The sequence below is a fragment of the Haemaphysalis longicornis genome, unplaced genomic scaffold, assembly GCF_048455015.1.
Source record: "Haemaphysalis longicornis isolate Haplotype H1 unplaced genomic scaffold, Haemaphysalis longicornis Haplotype H1 scaffold_1, whole genome shotgun sequence".
NCBI lineage: Eukaryota > Metazoa > Arthropoda > Arachnida > Ixodida > Ixodidae > Haemaphysalis > Haemaphysalis longicornis.
In genome coordinates, this window is record NW_027526203.1 from 373,088,545 (window position 1) to 373,104,261 (window position 15,717).

Genomic DNA, 15,717 nt, shown 5'->3' on the forward strand with positions numbered 1-15,717 from the left:
CGCTAGATGATAGAAGAAAAACAAAAAGAAACACACACAAAAACTGTAAAAATAAAAAGATGTCCTTTGATGCGCCCAAGATTTTCAATCACAAAGCTTTGTCCAGTTCTGTGCTCCGAGGAAACTCAAAGAGAGCTTTGGTTGCACGTATAGCCTGACTAAGACCCGACCAAGGAGCCAAAACAGCCCTCAGCTCAAGTCCCGCACCACGTTGCCTGCACAAAGATAAAATGAGCTTCTGTCTGTGCACGGTGTACTTTGTGCACACGCATATAACAGGATGAATGCCTTCTCGTGAGTCATATGTGGAACAAAAAGGTGAAGATGCCCGCTGGATTTTGTACAGGTAATCTCGTGTAGGCCACATTCAAGCGCAGGCTATGCAAAATGGCTTCCTCGCGCTTGCTAATCCCACGTGGCATTTTGAAGGTGCACTTAGGATCAATCACGTAAATAGGTGCGCATTGCTACCTTGCGTCAGTACAGATCAGTCCATATGCACTTTCCAAGTGGTTGATGAGGCGAGAGTATTGCCGCATCTCTTCTCGTAAATGGGATCGACTGAGCTTGAGTAAGGAGACTGTGGGCAGATGAGACGGCTTTGTCAGCTGCGTCGTTGCCGGCAACTCCGCAGTGGCCATGAAGCCACTGCAGATCTACGCTGTGTCCCCTTTGTGTGGCTTGTAAGTGCAAAGGATTTATTTCCCAGGTCAGCTGTTCTTTTAGAAGCGAGTGCTCCGAGCAAAGGGCTCACAGCGCGTTTCCTATGTGGCACAGGCAGGCTAGAGCGAAGGGAGGCTGGGTTCCTCAACATCGTCTTACTGCTCCAAGATCACTGTCTGTCAATGTGCGGTCAACCAGCCCTCTACACGTCTCCGAGGCGTGCCCTCCGAAGTTTCCTAAAGAAGTGTCAGCGTGTATACGGCGAATCCAGCCAGCAAACGTTCTTTGACGTTGCCAGTGTGCAGTCGCACATTCGCGTACTCCCGTATCTCCGCACCCGTGAAGCCGAGTTGTGTTAGATGCTGTACATCCGCATAAAGGAAGAAGACACACACAAAGGGACATGAAGGGGCGCCCTACTTAGGTATGAGAAAGGCTCGACAGCTGGTTTTATCGTTTTCCCGAGAGCAGGGATGAATCGCTAAACAAGAAAGAGAACCCCTGCTAGAGCTAAAATTGTACGCAGCTTAAACCTGCTTTGCGGGAGACGAATTGTCTCTAACCGGCACAGCTCCGGGGCGCCATCGTATATATCCCTTTGCGTGCATCACGGACATTCGGCCACGCACGAGTGGTCGAAGCAAAGCTACCAGAGCGGCAAATATGTTTCTATGTACACCCAGATTACGGCTGAGCGAGGCTTATGTTATCTCCGCAAGGATCGCGTTCTGTCCCTAGTGATGAATTATAATGGTCCAAATCATACCAAATGGTGTCTTAGCGTGAAACTGACATGCGCTAACGTGTTACAGCGACACGCTCACGCACGCACGCACGCACGCACGCACGCACGCACGCACGCACGCACGCACGCACACACGCACGCACGCACGCACGCACGCACGCGCACACACACACACACACACACACACACACACACACACACACACGCACACACACGCACACACTCACGACGTCCAGATGAGCAGCCGCCTGCTCCAAACGTTAAATCAACTTAACAGAAACAGACATTACACGAAGCAGGGTGAAACTACTGTGTAATAAAATGATCCTCCGTGCAAGATATTAAGCAAATGAACTATAGCAGGTACAACGAGCACGCAAAAGTTATTTGGCAAATAAAGTGAGAGGCAAAGTCCCGAAATAGACCCATGCATTTTATTTCTATGCACAACTATTCTAAATAATTCACCACGCATTATTTTCTCCCACCCCCTCCCCAAACGACCCCCAAGCCCAGTATTACAGCATAGACACTCAATACACAAGCTCCAAATATACATTTGCACATGCAGTACGATGAAGACGTTTGAAAAAATAGAAACGACTTTCTGTCTTCTCGTACGAACAGCAGAATACGACGTCGACAATTTGTGCGTTGGCACTACCCTGTCCACCCCACTGGCAGGCCGACCATGATCATTTATTCTCCCTCCCTCCCTCCCTCCCTCTTTCACTGACTCACTGACTGACTCCCTCACTCCCTCACTCACTGATTTACTCACTCAGTGTGAGTCAGTGGCATATACTAAAACAATAATTACCTCATGGTGAAGGAAACCTCAAGTAACAGCTGCTCGCGGTAACTTGGCCGCGCCGCCATACCCAAGTGTTTACGGGGGCAGAAAGAGTCGCTGAGGCAGGGACACAACAAAAATAAAGAGGATTATAGGCCTTGCTAGAACATTAGAAAGTGAAAACGCCCACGTGTTCGAGGTTTCGAGGTGGTCAAAATTAATCCGGAGCCCTCCACTACTGCGTGCCTGTGTAGCATCGGCGCGTTAAACCTCATAATGAAACCATCTTCGCATCGTTTGAGCTATCCTGGCCTCTTCTCAAATGGATTGCAGCAGTTATCGCCGGTATCTTTACAGGAAGAATTTATGCACGGATGGCTTAAAAAGCTAAACAGATGAAATAAACAAATTGATCAAATTTAAATTTTACCTGTGCTTATGATATTTGACAAGGCTAAATTGAATCCGGGACGAGGCATCGGCGTGGTATAAAAAGGTTACTTCGAGGAAATTAGCTTTGGTGCCTTCACAGCAGCGCCACTTCCCTTTCTTCGGCCTACTGGCGGAAAAACTGCCAGAAAAAGGGGTGTAGTGAATAGTGGCCCGGTGAAGGTCTCATGGAGATTGTTCCCACAAAAAGACCGCAGTCAGGCCGAAGGTAACTGCTTGGCTACCCGGAAGCGGGAAATTTGAAAACGAATAGCTGATGCTAGGCGACTACTAAAATGTGGACTCTCCGGCCTCTTTTCGTGAAGCCAATTCGCGTGTTAGGATGGCCCTGTCCCTGTGTCCACCGTGAGGGGGTCGATCCGCTCCGTGTAAAGTTGCAGGGCAACATCTTGGGTGGGCAGGTGTGCACGAAAAGCAAACATGGTTGCAGGGAAACACTCTATTCTTCGCGGTAAGCAGAGAGCCGCGTGCAGACCATCTTTTTCGTGAGAGAGAGAGAAAAACCTTTGATGAAAGCTGAAGAGATCAGCCCCACTAACGGTAGAGCTTGCTACTTTAGATGGAGGTGAATACAGTGAGATGACAGGGGAAAATAGAGAAAGAGAAAACGAAAAGGAGAAAAAGAAGGAGGAGGGGGAGGGGAGATGCACACACATATAACATTTATGTGTTCAGAGGGTTCACAGAACTTCTAGCCCTGTTTCCGCAAGAAAAGTAAGCAGAGTTTTTGTTCCCAGCACTGCCTCATCATGATTTCGCCAGGGTCCAAGGAAGTGTGAGAGTTCTAGAGAATCTCCACGTCGGAGTCGCACAATTTCCTTCGATGCTGTTGCCCGCTATCATATCGCGGGCAGTGGCTTAAAATGGGCCTAATGTTGTCGGTAGTAGAGCACACTGTACACAATGGAGACTCTATGCAGCCCAGCTTAAACAGGAAGCTTCGGGTGTATGCAACGTTAAGTCGCAGCCGGTGTAGCAGCCTTCGGTGCGTTTGGGCAGACCCCGCGGATCCCTGAAATCGTACTTAGGGTCTATCACATGAAGAGGCGCATAACTTGTCAGACGATCCTGCCAAACCGGCAGCTGGAGTTTCCATTCAGGGTCAAATGCAGCTGCTTTGCTATACTCCTTGGAAAACGGGATTCCAATGGTGTAGGTGAGGTCGTGGGCTTCTCTGGCGGCCGCATCAGCGACCTTGTTGCCCGTTATACCAGAATGACCTGGTAGCCACTGAAGGCAAATTTCATGTCCTTCGCTCCCCGCACTTGAGGATATCTTATTCGTATCACAGACAACTTGGTTGGGACAATCACGCGGCTTATTTAGTAGTTGCAAGGCTGGCCGGGAATAGGGAAGAATTACCCACTGCTGAGCAGGACTTCCTCTTAGGTAGATGAGTGCTGCTCTGACAGCTTCTAGCTCAGTGGCGGTGGAGGATGTTCTGTGGCTGAGCTTTTCCTTAATGGACCATCCCTCTGACGGAATCCATATGCCGATCACCGAAGAGACCGAAGTCACAGATCCATCCGTGTACACTTGAATGTGGTCTGGATAACGGGTGTGGATTTGCTCCAGGATAAAATATGTCAAGGCCGATGCGGGCATAGACGATGAGTTTACCAACGCACTAAGTTCGAGAAATAGGTCGTAGATTGTCGGCCTTAATCTCTTTGCCAGGTCTGGGAATGAAGTGCACAATTGACGTTTTCGATTCTTTTAAATGCAGAGCGTTTCAGTGACTCACGATGTCACCCGCATTGACGTCCGTAGTCCGCAGCGTCGTTGTCCCTACTATATAAAAAAAAATACTAACCGGCGCCCGGTTTCGATCTCTCGACCCCGCGGGCGGAACGCAATGTACATGGTGCTCTACCCACTGCGCCACAAAGCCGACACAGAATGGGACGCTACGAACGCGCCTTATATCGTTGACTCATTCAAATTACTGCTGACGAGCGCTCTCTCGTCAGCAGTTGCCACAAGTGCAACAACATTAACGTAACGCAAACTACTTAACGTCGTGCGCCCCCGGAAATGCTCTGCATTTGATCGTGCCCCTCGCGAGGGGGATGTTTCACTGCGTCTTCTCTCGGTCGCGGGACCCGTGGCGCCATCTGGCGGAGGCGCGGCACAACTCGTAGCACTTTGAAAAGATGCGGTGCCAGCCAGCTGTGTGTGTGCGTGCCGCACTTGTACAAATGGCGAGTGCATTGGCTGTCCACAGAGCAAAGCATTCGTGCAAGTAAGCCGTTGCAGTCAGTCAGTCAGTCAGTCAGTCAGTCAGTCTTTAGAATTGGGGCGCCATTTTAGGTTGCGTTAATGAAGTCTGTAAGGTCCTGAATGCTGCTGAGGTAGGCTAGAAGAGTGACCGTGATGCGGCCGTCGCCCGTGTGGAAGAAAGGAGTCCAAGCCACAGCAAAGGAAAGAATAACTCTATTTACATGAGACCGCTATGAATGTACACCGTTTTTGATCATCTTCTTCTTCGTTCTCGAATCATCATCATCGTCCTCGGCTTGGAAAGACGGCACAACACCGAGCTGCAGAATCTACGCTCTTCCTTCCAGGTCATCGACGCTGTGACCTGAACCGTCCAGTTCACACCATTCGGCAAGTCTCGTGGATCATTCTCGAACCTCAATTGCCGTATTTGACCGTTTTTACACTGCAAACCGACCTCCCGAAGGCAGCAGTCATGCCCGACGCCCGCTAAGCCTAACAACGGAGTTCCAATCTGCTGCCATGGCAACGGCGCGATCGCCGCCACCGCCGCCGCCGCCACGTGCCGCCGATGCATTTCCATCCGAAGCACGCGCTCTCCTCGCTGAAGAACCCGCTCATGCCATCGAAGAAGACATCGACGTGAGGGGCTGGACTACCATTACGAGGAAAGCCAAGCCAAAGATTCCCGCAGCACCAATCGCAACACTGAAGACCGTCGTCATCAGAACGCCAAACACGCTCAAAATCACCCAGGTGAGACACTAAGAAATCCTTCAAGCAATTGCTTCAGCTGCAAATCTGGCACCACACGAGCAGCAGGCTTTGACCCTCCAAGTTCGGTACCGCCAGAATGTTATCCTCCTCAAGACCTCCAATGAATTCACTGCCCGAAAGGTAGCAGCTATCACCACGTTGTCTATACAAGCGTGCATTCACATCGTGAAAGCCTATGTGACGGCCCCCGTGGTTTCGTGCCGTGGCGTCATCCACGGGATTGAGAAAGGACTTTCTGACGACCAACTTTTAGAAAGCCTTGAATCGGGGCATGCGACCATCCTGTCTGCCCGCATGATGGGAGAGACTGAGTCGGTGTTAATAACCTTCGAGGGCACCCATGTACCTCACAACGTTCTCTTCCGCCGCGTCTTGTATAGATGCAAACCTGAGAGATCCAATGCCCTGAAGTACAATAGGTGCCGCGAATATGGACATTGGATGCTGAACTGCCCTCACCCTCCGACATATCAACGCTGCCCCACTGGCTCAACCAAGCTCAACGCACAGGATGAACCGCATCGTTGCTCCGCCCATTGCTTCCACTGCGGAGGAAACCATCCGACCTTTGATAACACCTGCCCCGTACAAAAACAGCAAGACCAAAAGAGCCACAAAGCCGCATACGAGCGCAGGAAAAGCCTCCGGATCAAGCTGGAAACATCACAACCAGAAGAACACAGAAAATCATCTAAGTCCCGGCAGAGCTCCAAAGCAAACATCGACTGCTTGGCAGTTGTCATCTGGTCGCACCAACCAGAAGCGTGTGCAGCTCCAACAAACTCCCAACCGTGATGACTTCCCCCCACTACCCCCAGCCCAACAGAAGGCTGCAAGACCTCCTCGACCCAATCCCTGGCATCTGGAAGTTCAGGAGAAGTCAGCTCCACCACGTCCACTTCTCAAGCCGGCTACGCTTCTACCAGCGGGTGAGCCGAGCCCGTCCCTTCCCCCTCCCCCGTCCATCCCTATCTCTTACAGATCTCCAAATCCCACACCAGTCATCACATCTGACAATTATTTGCAGCACATAAAAGACCGGAATGACCCGATACTTTGGTATCTCGCCGAAGAAATTTCTGCCATTCGCCAAGCATTCGAGCTCATGCACACTATCCTTAGTAATAGTATACAGGATGACGAACGCATGGAATTCCTCACCTATTCACTCAAACGTCCCCGTCCACGTACATCCACCGAAGAAGCTGCTGCATCCTCTTCCAACCCTCCCGAGAAGCGGGCTAACGTAGCTTAACGATGGCAGACAACAATAACACCCACATTGTACAGTGGAACTGTAGAAACCTTAACACCAATCGAACCCTCTTAATCCAATGGCTTTTGACTTTGCCTTCGCAAGCTCACGTAATTGTCATACAGGAATCGCGTGCTCTTAAAGGTATTCCTGGCTACCGTGTCCTACATGCGGCTTACGACAGCGATAGTGCCCCATTAGTTAGCCCATACATTCGCCGGGATCTTCGATTTGCGGTCATCGATGTCCCCTCCCGTCTTGAGCGGTATCTCACTGCGTTTACTATGTACCCAGAACACTCTCGCCCGTTCTCTATCCTAAATTTTTATAATCCCCCTAAAAAGTACACACTTTTCAAGCCACTTTTTCACTTTAGTTCAAGGTTGTATCGCGACGGCGACTTCATTATAGGTGGGGACTTTAAGGCCCCGCACGTTATTTGGGGTTATCCACGCACCTTACGACCTGGCCGCATACTCAACGACACTTTAAACGGAGCTCAAATGACAGTTTACAACAACCCCGATTCCATTACTCGCGAGGGTAACAAACATCAACAGTCGACCATGCCAGACCTCACGGCAGGCCGGGGAGTGCGAGATGTCTGGAATGTTACAGATGAAAGACTACTAAGGGATCATTACATTATTCAAATCACTACCCCTACCTGTATCCGATCACCTAAACGTAAAATTTCGCTCACAAACTGGAAAATCTTTCGTGATATTCGCGACACCTCTCAGACGAATGGTAATCTCAAGAACTGGACTAAAGCACTCAAACAGGCCCACAAACAAGCCACACAGGAGTCTTTCACTTCAGCCCCATCAGACAACCCAGACCCTTATCTTGTCCGTATCTGGAAGAGGAGAAAACGACTCTTGCGCGCCCTTCGCACCCAACCAAATAATAGTCGGCTAGCCGAGCGCGTCGCTGAATTAACGGAGCATATCAAAGAGCACTGTGCTACGCTGGCCAGGAATCAATGGAATGAAATTTGTAACAGCATCAACGGCAGCCTGGATCAGAAAAGAACCTGGCACCAACTTAGAAAGCTCCTCGGGCCTCATCCGGCTCCTGTTCCCACTCTTGAGAAGCACCATTCATTTCTGGGATCGGACGCCTTAGCAACCCAGCTCCGCGACCTTTATATTCCTCCTCCTCTACCTAGCCTTTATCCAAACTACATGGGCGCTTCCAATGCAGAACTCGATGAGCCTTTCACCCTTTGGGATCTCGAGTGGGCGCTAGAACAACTAGCGAAAGTCGGCCCCAGGTGAGGATCAGATTACGTATACACTTATACGAAACCTATCCGACAAGGACAAGGAACATTTTCAGGACATTATAAATTCCCACTGGGAAGAAGGCACCCTCCCATCATCTTGGAAGCAATCCCTTATAACCCTACTACCTAAGCCAGGCAAAAAATCTGCCCTTGAAAATCTCCGCCCAATCTCTCTAACTTCTTGCCTGAGAAAGACCATGGAAAGGATGGTTCTCAATCGGCTTGAGGCCTATTTTGAGTCCACAGATTTCTTTCCTCCTCACTAACTTCTTGCCTGAGAAAGGCCATGGAAAGGATGGTTCTCAATCGGCTTGAGGCCTATTTTGAGTCCACAGATTTCTTTCCTCCTCAACAAATTGGTTTCTGCAAGGGTGTGCCTACCCAAGACCTCTTTTTCCTCCTAGCTCACGACTTTGACCCTCCTCCTCCTTCCCAGATACAGGCCATAGTGACCCTGGATGTCCGCAAAGCCTTTGATAACCTTGCCCATGATCCTCTCCTAAATATACTTGCTTCTACCGGCTGTGGGCCGAAAATGTACGGTTACATTGCTGCATTTCTGCGCGACTGCACGGCCAAGTTCCGTCTCCCTGATTCGGTCTCCGATCCTTTTCCCATCACGCGTGGTACTCCACAGGGTGCTATTCTCTCACCCACCCTTTTTAACCTCGGAATGGCGCCCCTGTCTCGTATTTTAGCATCGATCCCGAACCTCAAACATACATTCTACGCAGACGACCTTACTCTTTGGTGCACATCTTAATCTCCTGGGTCAGTGCAGGACACCTTGCAGCAAGGTATCGATGCAGTCACTAGGTATCTCGACACTGTAGGCCTGTCTCCCGCACCTGAAAAGTCCGAATTGCTGCTCATTGCGAAAACGCGCTATCAGCGCCAACACAATCACCTGATCACACTCACAATGGTAGGTCACCCCATCCCTCGCGTAATATCCTGCCGAATTCTTGGACTGCATATCCATGAATCATCTAATCAGGCTAATGTGGCTACAACAGTTAAAGTTTGCCATCAGCTTACCCATCTAGTGCGCCGCATTGTCAACAAGCACGCGGGGCTACATGAGGGTCAAGTTAGGCAGCTAGTACATGCCTTAGCTCTAAGTAAACTTCTTTATACAATTCCATATCTTTCTCTGACTTGTCACCAAAGACATCAGATTGAGGTTGCACTTCATACACTGTATAAGACCGCCCTCAACGTTCCCGTTAATACGTCCACTCAGCGCCTATACTCTACGGGGCTGTTCTTGCCCCTGGGATATCTCATACAACAACATAAAGACCGGCAAATGGCGCGTCTTTCTAGCACAAAACAAGGACACTGGATCCTTCACCAAGTTGCTCTCAAGCCTATTGACTTGCCCGTCATCACCCCTCCTGCACCGCTCCCAGATAACCTCAGGATAGCTCCCATCCCAAAAAAACGTTGCAGCTGATACCAATCCAGGGAGACGATGTGCTCGCGTTGTCAATCATGTCCATCCAATTGATTCTACGAAAGTCTGCACGGATGCATCACGGACGCATGTCGGAGCAGCCGCATATTCCATCGCAACTGGCAATGAAGTAGTGACACACACCCTTGGTCCTTTCACTAATCCCCACCTACAGCGACTCTAGAGACCCTCCCAATAATCACCAGTATTCAGGACCTCTCATTAGGACCCTCTAACCCCTCAGGATATACCATATACACTGATTCAATGCAAGCTATTCGTGCCATTCACATGGGTAGGATTCCTGAAGAACTGCAGTATGATCTACGCAAAGCCTTAACAAAGCTACGTCCCCACACTGTCACACTGAGGTGGATTCCTGGTCACGCTGGAATCCCAGGCAATGAGGTTGTTCATAGCCTCCCTCGCCCGCGAACTTGGGATTCCCTGGCCTTATTCACCGACGTGGGACACTACTCTCCACTACAAACAAGAAATAAAGCTTCACTACGAGAACATCCGAGAAACTCTTCGTACACTTCCTGTTCCAGACAAATCTCTAACAACCACGCAACTACGCATTCTTCGACGCGTACAGTTAAATACCATCCTTACACCTGCTCGTTCCTTCCTCTACCGTATCCGACACTCCCAATTGTACCGAACCATACGCTAATTTAGAACACTGCATTTTCGCCTGCCCCATTGCAATTCAATCCCCATATTTTCCCCACCCACCTCCTTCAACGTGGCGGACTAGCCTCGGACCAGCTCTCGGACCAGTTGGCGTTGGTGAACCTGGCCCGGGACATTCTCGACGCTTAATGTTGCGTTGGAATAAATTTTTTTCCTCCTCCTCCTCCTCCTCCTCCTCCTCCTCCTCTTCGTTCTCTTTCTTTCTGTTGACCCCTGAATCGTCCTCCTCTTTATTTTCATTATCGCCCCAACGTCCCGCGCAAAAAATGCAACATCCTCCTGGCCCCTCACAAAAAACGAAGGTAGCCACTCCTCAACACAGCAAATCACAGGTCCTCCGAACGTTGGTCCGTTAGGGAATAGACTGTACAGGTTTTGACCCCAAAGCACAATAACACCGTTCCTGTCGATACCGCTAAGTCAGTCAGATGTCCCGGCTGCCAGTAGGGCTCGTCTTTTGGGCACACACAGAGAGTACCGCTGCCGTCGACCTATCCAGGATGAAATTCGCGGCTTATCTTCCATGGTCTTAAATTCTGATTGAAATTCTTCATTGGCCCGAAAAGAGTTCTGAAGCGCCTTCCGCTCTTTCCTCGATCTTAGTGATTTGGCAATCCTATTCTTCATGTCTAATGCATTATTGCTCCCCCAAAAACACCCGCTGTGAACTGTTTCCATACACCTGCGTCCTCCATTATGGTAATGGCAGTCTCGGGATCTTTGTAGAATCTTTGACCGTCCACTACAAATGTCCCATCTCTCCGTTCTAGTTCCGCAGAACAATCACTTGTGTTTACACCCTCGGGACATTTGCTATATGGGACTTGTGAAGATGTTACCGGGCTTGACGAGCCGACTACGTTGCTTCCGGTCAGCTCCGAAGACTCTTCAGGTGAAGTTGAAGGCAAGGCATCTTCCGTTGGATGTCCAGTATGGCAAAGAAATGTGACATAGTCCCTTCTTTTGGTTGTGACAGAAAATGGGATGGGAGAGAAGTTTCTGGTGAGTGAACTCCTTCAGCAGCGTCCTGAACATCGGTGTGTTCGTAGCACCCCCTAGTCACTGCAAAAAACTCCTTTGAACTTTGCCGATGCATTCAATGTCTTTATGACTTTGCATTGTTCTCTGGTGTCCGCCTTTTAACCGGTGGTACAATCGGCTTAATATGTCAGTTGTCTGGTCTTCATACTCAATGTTGGCTGTGAATTCCTCATTCAGGCAGTCGTTGTCGATAACCTGTTCAATTGCATCATTTAAACGCCTTGGCACAACTTCAGCTCTTCGTATGTCGCGCAGAAAATTCTTCAACATATCGCACACATCTGTAATTCTGACGGTGAAGCTTAATGTTGCCCTTGCATCACTGCACAATATCCCAGCGATTACCCTTTCTCTGTCCCTTTGTGCCTTTAGCTTTTCAAGCGGCATCCTACGCCGAGTGAAACTTTTTTCGTGCTGTTGATGTAGCGTGTATTTCGTTGCGTGATTAGTTTCAGCCTTCTGCTCACCGTGTACGAAGTAGCTACCAGGTACCATCGAGGGCGATCGTTGGAGGTGAGGATGCTCTGTCGCCACCTTATTGTCTGTCCATCGCGTCGGTCGGATTTGGACAACACCACCGTGGTTCCGCCAATTAGAACAGGCTTTTATCTGCATAGTTGGATTCCTTTTTCTAAAAGGCCGAAGGTCGGATGACTTCGAGTCATGAGAACGTTACCGAGATCTGGTCCACCTTGTAGACACCGTAGCCGCCGCTTTCAGTTTGGTTGGTACCGGTTCCGCCAGCTTGGTGGCCCCGACTTCTTCCTTCCCGGGTTTCCAGGCACCATTAGCTGTGGAAGAAAGGAGTCCAAGCCACAGCAAAGGAAAGAATAACTCTTTACATGAGACCGCTATGAATGTACACATTTCCGATCATCTTCTTCTTCATTCTCTTTCTTCCTGTCGACCCCTGAATCGTCCTCTTCTTTATTTTCATTATTGCCCCAATGTCCCGCGCAAAAAATGCAACAGCCCGGGGCCGTACGTCGCCTTATGCTCGCACGCGTCACCTTAGTTTCTTCAAAAGTGTAACTCTCATCGAGAACCTAAAGCACAGCAAAATCTTTGGTAACCTAAATTCCTCAAACTGCAACCCCAAATCCTTTCATTATGTTCAGGATTTTCTCCAGGGAAGACAGGCATACATCAAAATAGACGACACAAATTACTGACCCGTACAGATGGGAACTCGTGGCACACCTCCCTTCGCCCACGGAATTAGCTAAATTTAATTGTCTAATTAGGAAAATTTATAAAACAGCGCTGCCGGTACCTCAGAGCACATCCACTGCCCGCCTTGAATCACTTGGGGCCTTTAACACCGCCGAAGAGTTGTTTGAGCCGCATCTCTTGAGTCAGCTCACTCGTCTCCCAGCCACGCTCTCAGGCAGACTGCTTCTCCACTAACGGTGAGACCCATACCGCGCAATATGCACCCGACGTTTCATAGGGCGCGCAGGGATCACAGGGCGAGGACGTTAACCAAGCGGTACCCAATCACCCCCTCCACTGTCTACGTTGACGCTGCGAGATACAGGAGCCGTGAAGCTTATGCGGTAGCGGTCATTAATGGTCCTGGCGCCCCTCCGCTTGCTTCCCTTATTCTGCACACTCACTCCCCGGTGACCGCGGAAGAGGCGGCAGTAGCCCTAGCCTTCACCCTGAGGTCTCCCCCCTCCATCGTAATCTCCGATTCCAAAACGGCCGTTCAAAATTTCGCCAAAGGAATGATCTCGCCTTTGGCTCTCAATCCTTCTTCAAAATTCTCCCACCACCCCAGTCGACGCCCAGTAAACGCCCAGTAAACGCCCAGTAAACGCCCTTGCGTAAACGCCCAGTCGCATGCGCTGGGCGTTTACGCAAGAACTGCTGGGTCCTGCCTGGGTTTTATTGTTTACGACATGAAATTTTCCGACCAACTAGAGGCTAACAGCTTTGCTGTAAAATGATAACAAAGGCAATAACGACATGCGCTCAACAAAGTTAAATCTACGTGCGAGCATATCAGCTACATAATTGGGCGAGTATCTGGCAAACATGACAATCTTCACGAAAGCGAGATGCTCCGCCTCGCACAGGCCTTCGTCATCAGCCATACAACGTATGAGTGCCCTACTTCAAGCTACGACCGAGCGATCTTGAGAAACTAGACATTATGATGAGGACCACTGTTAAGAGAGCCCTTGGTCCCTTATAAAACGTCCAACGACCACGTGCTACAGCTCGGCTTCCACAATACGATCACTGAGCTCATAGAGTTCAGTACACTAGACAAATAATGCGACTCAATGAATCAATGACAGCTACTGCCAGGCAGGTCCTTGATGACCTGCGCATCACGCTACCTCCTACCACTCAAGACAGAGCGGACATCCCTCTTGCATGGCGCCATGAACTCATCGCCAAACCCATGCCCCATAGCATGCATCCTGACCTGAACTTACGAAAACGCCAACTACGGGAAGCAGTCATAACACAACAATACGGCACCCACGTAGGCGTGTTATTATGTGGACCCCACGGGTCCCACACCGAAGGGCATCTGTACGGTTGCGGTCCTGCCCGAGGGAGCATACAAGGATGGACTATCGGTGAAGGCTAGCAAAATTGAGTTTGCTGAAAATGTGGCAATAGCACTGGCCGCCACTTACCCCGACGAAACGCACATAATGTCTGACTCACAGCAAGCATGCCGAAATTTTATGAGGGGTCGCGTAGCACTTCTTGCCAGAAAAATTCTGACCAACATGAATCCAGGAACCTTAAAAACCATGAAACCACTCGTATGGGTGCCTGATCACCAGAAAGTAGAGGGAAATGAGGCTGCGCACACATCTGCCCGAGCGTCTCTCCCTGCAGTTTATCTGGCTTACTCACTCACCACATTCTCAGAGATCCCAACATATCCCCGCCTCGGTAGGCAGGCGTTCCCAATACTCGCCAAGGGCCTGGATAGACCTGAGGAGCGCCATCTTCGCAGGCTGAAAACAGGGTCATTCTACAGCCCCGCAATTCTCAAACACACCAACCCGACGTTCTCGGGTTCCTGTAACTGCTGCGGCCAGTTGGAAGATACTTACCATATGGTATGAACCTGCCGATAGGATCCCGGCCTAGAAGCCTAGCTTAAGCCAATGAGGGAGGACTGGGAGACGGTCCTGTCCGGCTTGCTCGGACAGGGCAGCCGCGGACGTGAAGTCTCACCGGGCTCTGGTCCGGCGGGCCCGGGCGGTTACCTCGGCCAATGTGATCCCGGGCTGAAGAACACCACCCACGCTAGACAGGCTTAAAACACCTTCCCGCCCACTTTAACCCTGCCTTGTTCATTATAAAATCAAGGACATTCACCTACATTCTATCCGTTCGCTTAGTTACCCGCTCGCTCCCTGACTGACTCGTAATACCTCGTAAGGGTGCCTGTGCACGCAAACCCTGTCTACGCAGCCACGGTTTGCGTAGACAGGTGCCCTTTGAAAATTGAGTCAGTTGGAACCTAAAACAAGCAGTTAAAATGCAGTTTCCGATTGCTAATTGCTAATTTGGCAAGGAGTCATAACAATGACGTTCTGCTTCAATATGACGGGCCGCGTCTAACATAAAGCCAACTGTAGGCATGGAAGTAACCAAAGGCGAAAAACAACAAAGCAATGGGGATGACAAGGGTGGAATTCGCATGGTGAAGGCTAAGCACGTCCACGGTTTAACTTTGATTAGTCTACATCCGTACCTGCATCACTTCCTCCAAATTTTGCGTTTGTTCCTAAAACAACTCTACGGGAAATTGCATGCCAGGTGCGAAAATGGTTCACAAGCCTGAAGCGTTGTTACTGCTCTATATTTTCCCCTACGAACACGTATCCATCTTATCGGGATATTTGATTATTGGCAAACATAAACACAAAGTAGACAAACGACACGAATGGCACTTGGTACTCGCTCACGGTTTGCTTGATACGGAAATTGGAGTGTAGTGTAGACAACTTAAGAAACACGCTATGGGGTCACATTGTAAAAGAAAAGTTTCTTATACTTTGTGAGCAGTGCACGTGTAGCGGGGGGTGAAGTTAGTTTTTTTAATGCGAAAGCATTAAATGTGCCATCGTGCGAAAAATTGTTGTTGCCATTTTTGTTCTGTACAGAAAATGGCAGTAAAACACACATACAAAACGCGTAATTATCTCCAGAGCGCGTGGGTATGTGAATTATTTTGGTAAAGCGGAATTAGGTTGAAAAGAAAATTGGGTAAGTGAGAGTTTGTTAGGGAATCGAACCCAGGTTTCCAGTGCACGAGGAGAGTGCAATATCACTACTCTAAATCAACACGTTTCTTGCA